The sequence below is a fragment of the Triticum dicoccoides genome, chromosome 7B, assembly GCF_002162155.2.
Source record: "Triticum dicoccoides isolate Atlit2015 ecotype Zavitan chromosome 7B, WEW_v2.0, whole genome shotgun sequence".
Taxonomy (NCBI): domain Eukaryota; kingdom Viridiplantae; phylum Streptophyta; class Magnoliopsida; order Poales; family Poaceae; genus Triticum; species Triticum dicoccoides.
Genome location: NC_041393.1, coordinates 4,590,829 through 4,598,445, shown reverse-complemented (window position 1 = coordinate 4,598,445; position 7,617 = coordinate 4,590,829). Strand labels below are relative to the sequence as shown.

Sequence of the window (7,617 nt, the reverse complement as noted above, 5' to 3'; positions counted from 1 at the left end):
CATTAAATAAAGTGTGCTTAGCAACAACAAGTTAAGTACCTATGCATTGGGGACTTGAATTGCTAAGGTCTTTAATTCACTTAGCACCTCGTGTAAGCACATTTGCATTGGGAGAGGTCTTAACATCCGACGGGACGGGGAGCCAAGTAAAGGCTCCCGCTGGGCTTCCTCCCTCAAAATCCCATTCAGCCGCATCCCTCTCCTCCACCGGCCACCGCACCGCAGCTTGACACCATGTTCCCGCCGGCCACGTCCACCGTGCTACCGGACCCGGCCCGGTTCTTCGCGCCGGGGCTCCTCTCCGCGCCGCTGCCGACCAACTCCTTCTTCCAGAACTTCGCGCTCGGCGACGGCGACATGCCGGAGTACATCCACCCTTACCTAATCAGGTCCGCCGCCGCGGGGCTCACGGTGTGCTATCCAAGGCGGAGCCACTCCGCGTCCTCCATCGTCCAGGCCTTCGTCGCCGACCTCACTGTCTCGTCCCTGCCGTCGGACACCGACACCGCCGCCGCCCAGCCCAGCCACCGCATCGCCGCCTTCGACGACCTCTCCGTCACCCTCGACGTCTCGCCTTCGCTCCGCGCGTTCCTCGTCCGCGGCTGCCCCTACGTCACCGTCGCCGTCGCCGCCGTCGGCGTTGGCATCTCCGTCGCCACCGAGGCACCGACCACGCCTTCCTCGAGGCCGCTCCCTGCGACGGGACGCTCACCAAGTGGCGCCTCCGGATGACCAGCGGCCAGACTTTTCTCTCGTACGCCGACGCGCCGATCCAGCTCTAACGGTCCGGCGACTCGCAGCTGTCGGCGCCCGGGTTCTCCGTCGTGGTCCGTGTCGCGTATCTGCCTGACGCGGCCATGGCCCATGGAGGCTGATCTTGATCGCTACAGCCGGTGCTTCCCGACGGCCGGGGACGCCGTGCTTAACCGGCCGTTCAGCATCGAGTATACGTGGCGCAAGCAGGGGACGGGAGTGAAGACGAGAGGAGGGAGGAAAGCGATGCACCTTGTGGTGTCGCTGCTGTATTACTCGAGGCTAAATAGCCTGGGATTACATCACGGCGCATGGAGGTGCAGTTACATCAGGCGCGTAGTGCACGGAGTGGGCTACGTGCATGGGTAGTGCATGCATGCGATGGGGAAGTGGAGAGTTGCAGTCAACACCCCTCCGCAGTCTGAGCATCGGGAGGAAGGATGCGCAGGCTGGACCTGAACTTTTGGAACGCCGGCGTCGGGAGGCCCTTCGTCATAATGTCGGCGAACTGCTGTGTGGTGGGGTCGTGGAGAACACGCAGCTGTCCCAAGGCCACCTTCTCGCGTACAAAGTGGATGTCGAGCTCGATATGCTTTGTGCGCCGATGATGCACTGGGTTGGCCGCCATATACACCGAGGAGATGTTGTCGCAGTACGTGACCGTGGCGGCTGGGACAGGAACATGGAGCTCGCCGAGGAGTTGACGGAGCCAGCAGCATTCGGCGACGGCGTTCGTCACAGCACGGTACTCGGCCTCAGCGCTCGAACGGGAGACTGTTGGCTGTCGTTTGGAGGACCAGGACACCAACGAGTCGCCAAGGTAGACGACGTAGCCGGATGTCGACCGCCGTGTGTCGGGGTAGCCGGCCCAGTCCGCGTCAGAGTACGCGACCAGGTTGAGCTCGGAGGAGCGGCGAAGGTGGAGCCCATGCGTAGTCGTGCCACGCAGATAGCGGAGGATGCGCTTGACCAGCGTGAGATGGTGCTCCCGGGGGTCGTGCATGTAGAGGCACGCCTGCTGCACGGCATACGCCAGATCAGGCTGCGTCAGGGTAACGTATTGGAGAGCTCCCACAATGCTGCGATACTCAGAGGCATCGCGGACCGGGGCACCAGCGGCAGCGGAGAGCTTGGAGCGGGTGTCGATCGGCGTGGAGGCCGGCTTGCAGCCAGCCATGTCGGCACGATCCAGCAGCTCGTCCGCGTACTTGCGCTGGGACAGAAAGAAGCCATCGGTGGTGCGCGTCACACTGATGCCAAGGAAGTAGTGGAGCGCGCCAAGGTCTTTCATGGAGAACTCGGCGAAGAGTTGTTGCTGGAGCCGGCGGAGAAGCGACGTGGAGGAGGCCGTGAGCACAATGTCGTCGACGTACAAGAGTAGGAAGGCCATGCCGGTGTCGCCGTGGAGGACGAACAGCGAGGGGTCAGCTCGCGCTGCCGTGAACCCGATGCTGCACAGGTAGGTCGCGAACCGAGCGAACCAGGCACGCGGTGCCTGTTTAAGCTCGTATAGCGACTTGTCGAGGCGCAGACGTGGTCGGGGCGCAGCTTGTCGACGAACCCAGCTGGCTGTTGGCAGTAGACACGCTCCGTGAGCTACCCGTGGAGGAAGGCGTTGTTCACGTCCATCTGATGAACTGGCCAGTCCCGAGCGGCGGCGACGGCGAGCACGGTGCGGATGGTGGCCGCCTTGACGACTGGCGAGAACGTCTCGTCGAAGTCCACGCCGGGGCGTTGAGAGAAACCCCGGACCACCCACCTTGCCTTGTACCGCTCGAGCGTCCCATCCGCCTTGAGTTTGTGGCGAAACAGCCACTTGCCAGTGACCACGTTGGCGCCGGGCGGACGCGGCACGAGCGTCCATGTCCTGTTCACCATCAACGCCGTATATTCATCCTGCATCGCTGTTAGCCAATGAACATCACGAAGCGCGGCGTGCACAGACTTGGGCACGGGGGAGATGGCTGGTGGGTCGACAGTGGCTGTGTTGTTCTGTGTGTATTTCTTGTTGGGAAGGAAAGTACCGGCCTGGGCACGGGTGACCATGGTGTGCGTGGGCATGGGTGCACGCTGACGGGTGGGCGCACGAGGGCGTGGCGGGGATGAGCAGGGAGACGCAGCAGTGTCAATGTCGGCGAGCGGGGTGGGAACGGGCGTCGGCGAGCTTGGTGGTGTGGTGGGCTGATCGGGTGTGGTCCTGGCAGTGCTGTCACTGACCACAGTAGCGTGGCCATCGGGTGCCATGATAGCGGGTGATGGCGTGGGTGGAGCTGCTCGGCGAGGCGGGGCACGGTCAGTGCGCGACCGCCGAGGGACTGGTGGTGGGGGTGGTGTGTCATCTTCGGCGACAACAGAGGGGGTGCGGTCGTTGTCGACGCTGAAGGGGAAGTGAGTCTCGTCGAAGACGACGTGACGCGAGACGAGGACACGTCCGGTGGCGCGATTGAGGCACCGGTACCCCTTGTGATCGGCGGAGTAGCCAAGGAACGTGCAAGGGGTAGAGCGCGGGGCGAGTTTGTGCGGCGTCGTGGCGGTGATGTTTGGGTAGCATAGGCACCCGAACACGCGTAGGTGAGTGTAGTCTGGGTGTATGCCAAGCAGAAGGTGAAATGGGGTGTGGCCATGGCGAGCGCGACATGGTCTGCGGTTAAGCAGAAAAGTGGCCGTGTGAAGAGCCTCGGCCCAGTAGGTGTATGGCATGGATGCGTGGATAAGTAGAGAACGGACGATGTCATTGAGAGAGCGCAGAATTCGCTCAGCTCGTCCATTCTGCGGGAAAGTGTATGGGCAGGACATGCGTAGTACAATTCCCTCGGAAGAGAAGAAGGCGCGTGCTTGATGGTTGTCGAATTCCCGTCCGTTGTCGCACTGAACAGAGAGGATATTGAGGTTGAACTGACGGCGACAAACGCTGAAAACGAGCGAAGGATCGGGAACACATCAGACTTATGGTCGAGAGGGAAAGTCCATGAAAAATGACTGTAATCATTAAGTAGGACTAGGTAATATTGCTTGCCAGATATACTCATAACAGGGGAGGTCCAAACGTCACAATGCACAAGCTGAAAGGGAAAATACGACACATGTTCTGAAAGGGAAAAAGGCAACCTAACACTCTTTCCTAATTGGCAAGCACAACAGAGTTCAGATGACGCCGACGCAGGGTGGACGGAGCAGGCACGCAGGATGGTGGTGAGGGCGTCATGGCCGGGGTGCCCCAGGCGTTGATGCCAGAGTGCCGGTGTGGCGGCGGTGGCGGAGAGAGCATGATGACGGGTGGGCGTCGTAACTGGGTAGAGGTCGTCATCGGAATTACACCGGAGGATCACCCGCTTCGTCCTTCGATCCTTTACAGAAAAACCGACATCGTCAAACTCGACATTAAGAGGATTATCACGAGCAAGCTTTTTGACAGAAATAAGATTCTTGATTAGGTGGGGAGAGACTAGGACGTCGCTAAGTGTAATGGGTGTGGTGGATGTGGGAATGGAGGCAGTGCCCGAGTGCGTGACCGCGAACGAGTGGCCATTGCCGACAGTAATACAAGAAGAATGATAGGGCTGTGAGCTGGTGAGCATACCTGACGAGGACGCCATGTGCGCGGAGGCGCCGGTGTCCAGGTACCATTCGCCGCCGGAGGAGCCCTGCTGCTGCTGCAGCCCGAGTCCGTTCAGTGCGTGGATGAGCGCGCTTTGGTCCCACGCAGGCGACGAGGAGGGGGAGGCACCGGGCGAGGGCAGCCCGTACAGCGGGTGTGGTGGGGTGGCGCCGGGCGTCCAGGTTGGGGGCGGTGCACCATGCGGCACCGGCAGAGGGCCTCCGTAGTGGCTGGCGTGGCCGGCGAATGGCGCGTGCGCGCCGGGTCGGGGGCCGAGTACTCCAGCGCCCGGGGCATGGGGCCGCCATGGCATGGGCCAGGCGTGAACCATGCCGGTCCATGGTGTGGAAGTAGGTGCAGAAGGGCCCGGGGGGCGCGGAGTTGAGCTGCTCGCCCCGCCACCGTCGCTGACCTTGGCCTTGCCCTTGTTGCGTCCGCCGTTGCCGCCGGAGCGGCGGCTGTTGGAGCCACCCGAGGAGCCCCCGCCGGTGTTGGTGCTGGGGGGCGAGCGCGCGGCGTAGAGCGCTGTCTCGTGGGGGCTCTCAGGTGCCTGGCGACTCTCCTCGAGTAGGAAGAAGGCGCGACACCGGAGAAACGAAGGGAACAGTGTCTGCATGGTGAGTATAGGAATGGCATAGCGGAGGCGTGGGTGCAGCCCGCGGAACATGTTCAGAACTTGCTCACGGTCAGTGACGGGCGTACCAAGGTCCGCCAGTCTGTCGGCGTAGTCCTTCAGCCGTGCAAAGTAGGAGAGGACGGAACCAGCGCCTTGCTCGATGCGACGGAAGTCCGTAGCGAGGAAGACTGCTTGATGCCCGCGGTTCTCCAGGAAGATGGAGGAGATGGCCGCCCAGACCTCGGCGGCTGTCGCGTCACGCTGGTGGACGAGCCCGAAGATCTCGGGGCTAATGCGGTTGTAGAGCCACGAGATCACATAGGCGTCGTCCTGCAGCCACACGGGGTCGTTGGGGCGAGGCGAAGCAGTGATGTGGGAGAGCACGCCGGTTTTGCGGAACGTGACCTCGAACAGCGTCCGCCACTAAGAGAAATTGGGCGGGTTGAGGTTGAGGACGAGCGGCACGTGCTGGTTGATGTAGACGGCCGCAAGGTGCAAAGGGGCCGGCGCGATCGTTGCAGGGGAGTCGTCGGAGCCGGGGACGAGTGCGTGGGTGCGCGACGCTGCAGCGAGGGCCGAGGGGGTGAGCAGCGTGGAACGGTTGGGGGAAGCCGCTCCGGCGGCGGCAGCCGCGAACACGCCGTGGAGTCCACGTCCATAGGAGGGAGGGGGAGGGGGTGGTGGCGGCGGAGGCGTAGCCATGGCGCCGCGGGAAAGGATCGGCAGCGGAAAGCGATCTACAGGCGCTGGACAAGGCCGGCGTCTGATACCATAAAGACGAGAGGAGCGAGGAAAGCGATGCACCTTGTGGTGTCGCTGCTGTATTACTCTGAGGCTAAATAGCCTGGGATTACATCACGGCGCATGGAGGCGCAGTTACATCAGGCGCGTAGTGCGCGGAGTGGGCTACGTGCATGGGTAGTGCATGCATGCGATGGGGAAGTGGAGAGTTGCAGTCAACAGGGAGACCTGCTCATGCTCGCGCATCCGCTCCATCTCTGGCTGCTTAGCCTCAGCAAGTGTCTCTCTGTCCGGGTGCTAAGGACTTCCGGTACCGGAGCATCGACGGCGACCTCGTCGGCGATTCTTGGCTCTTAAACCCCGGCGAACTATGCATGTTCTTGGCCCCTTCATGGCATTCTCGGGAGGGCATCAAGGACGGCGGGGTGGACGAGATCGTGGCCGCGCTGCGCATGGACGTGGACGGCCTTGCTTCCTCCAGCCCCATCACGACCACTTCGTGCTACCTCTACGGGAAGGCGATAGCCAGGGCGGCGACGCTGGCGCTGATCGCGGAGGAGGTCCGGTGCCCGGACGTCATCCCGGAGGTGCGTCGGTTCCTGACCGCCACCGTCACGCCGTGGCTGGACGGCACCTTCCAGCCGAACGGCTTCCTGTACGACCCCAAGTGGGGCGGGCTCCTCACCCGACAGGGGCTGACGGACTCCGGCGCCGACTCCGGCTTCGGGATGTTCAACGAGCACCACTACCAGCTGGGGTACTTCGTGTACGCCATCGCCGTGCTCGTCAGGATCGACCCATCCTGGGGGAGAGAGCACAGGCCGCAGGCCTACTCCGTGGTCGCCGACTACCTGACGCTGTCCCGAGATAGCGGCGCGAGGTGCACCAGGCTGAGGAACTTCGATCTCTGGAAGCTGCATTCCTGGGCCGGAGCCCGGAGGGCTGACGGAGTCCGGCGACGTGCGCAGCCAGGAGCGGACCGGCGAGGCCGTGAACGCCTACTACTCCGCCAAGCTCCTCGGCCTGATTTACAAGGACAGCAGCCTGGTCACCGCCGGCACGACGCTGGCCGCGTTCGAGATGCTGGCGGCGCATACGTGGTGGCACGTCCCGAGGCCGGAGGCGGAAGGGGCCACGACGTACGAGGCCGGATTCAGCCGCGGCACCCGCGTCGTCGGCGTCGTGTGGGCGAACAAGAGGGACAGCCGCCCCAGCCTCTGCCCGCCGGAGTGGAAGGAACGCAGGGTGGGCATGCAGGTGCTGCCGCTCCTGCCGACCACCCGGGCTCTCTTCCTGGACATCCCGTTCGTGCGGGAGCTGGTGGCCTGGTCGACCACGCCGGCCTCGTCGGGGCGGCAGGGCGCCGGTGACGGATGGAAGGGCTTCGTGCATGCGCTGGAAGGGATCTACGACAAGTACTCGGCCCTGGAGAAGGCGAGGGCGCTGACGGCACTCGACGACGGGAACTCGCTGACGAACCTGCTGTGGTGGCTCCACAGTCGGTGTTACAGGAGCCATGACCTTCTTCTCGATCTTGGCCATGGTGTCGAGATTCTGAGCACCGTCCTCTACAGGCCGGTGGACGAGTTGGTTAACTCTCTCTTGGAGGACGGCGACGAGTCCGGCGTCCGTGCTCCGTCTCGCCGGTGATGGAGCAACTGCGTTTGTGTTCTCAGTTGAGCCCTGCAAGCAGATGCGACATTCTGAAAACACTTCTCCAGACTATGTGTTAGGTCTTGTTTGCTGCCGTGTCATGTTTGCAAAGTTTGGGAGTGGAAAACTACGTGCGTGGAAAATCTGGATCAATCTAGAAGTGTTTCCATCTATTATTCGTATGTTTGACATCAATTTGGAAATGTTTCCATCTACTATCCTCCTCATATGTTTCATGTCCGAAAATATGCGCGCA

General features: G+C 62.5%; 1 pseudogene; it reads left to right on the top strand.

Annotated features, from left to right (window-relative positions):
- The first annotated feature begins 234 nt into the window (after window positions 1–234).
- Window positions 235–7,358, top strand: LOC119336956 (annotated as a pseudogene).
- Window positions 7,359–7,617: the final 259 nt, after the last annotated feature.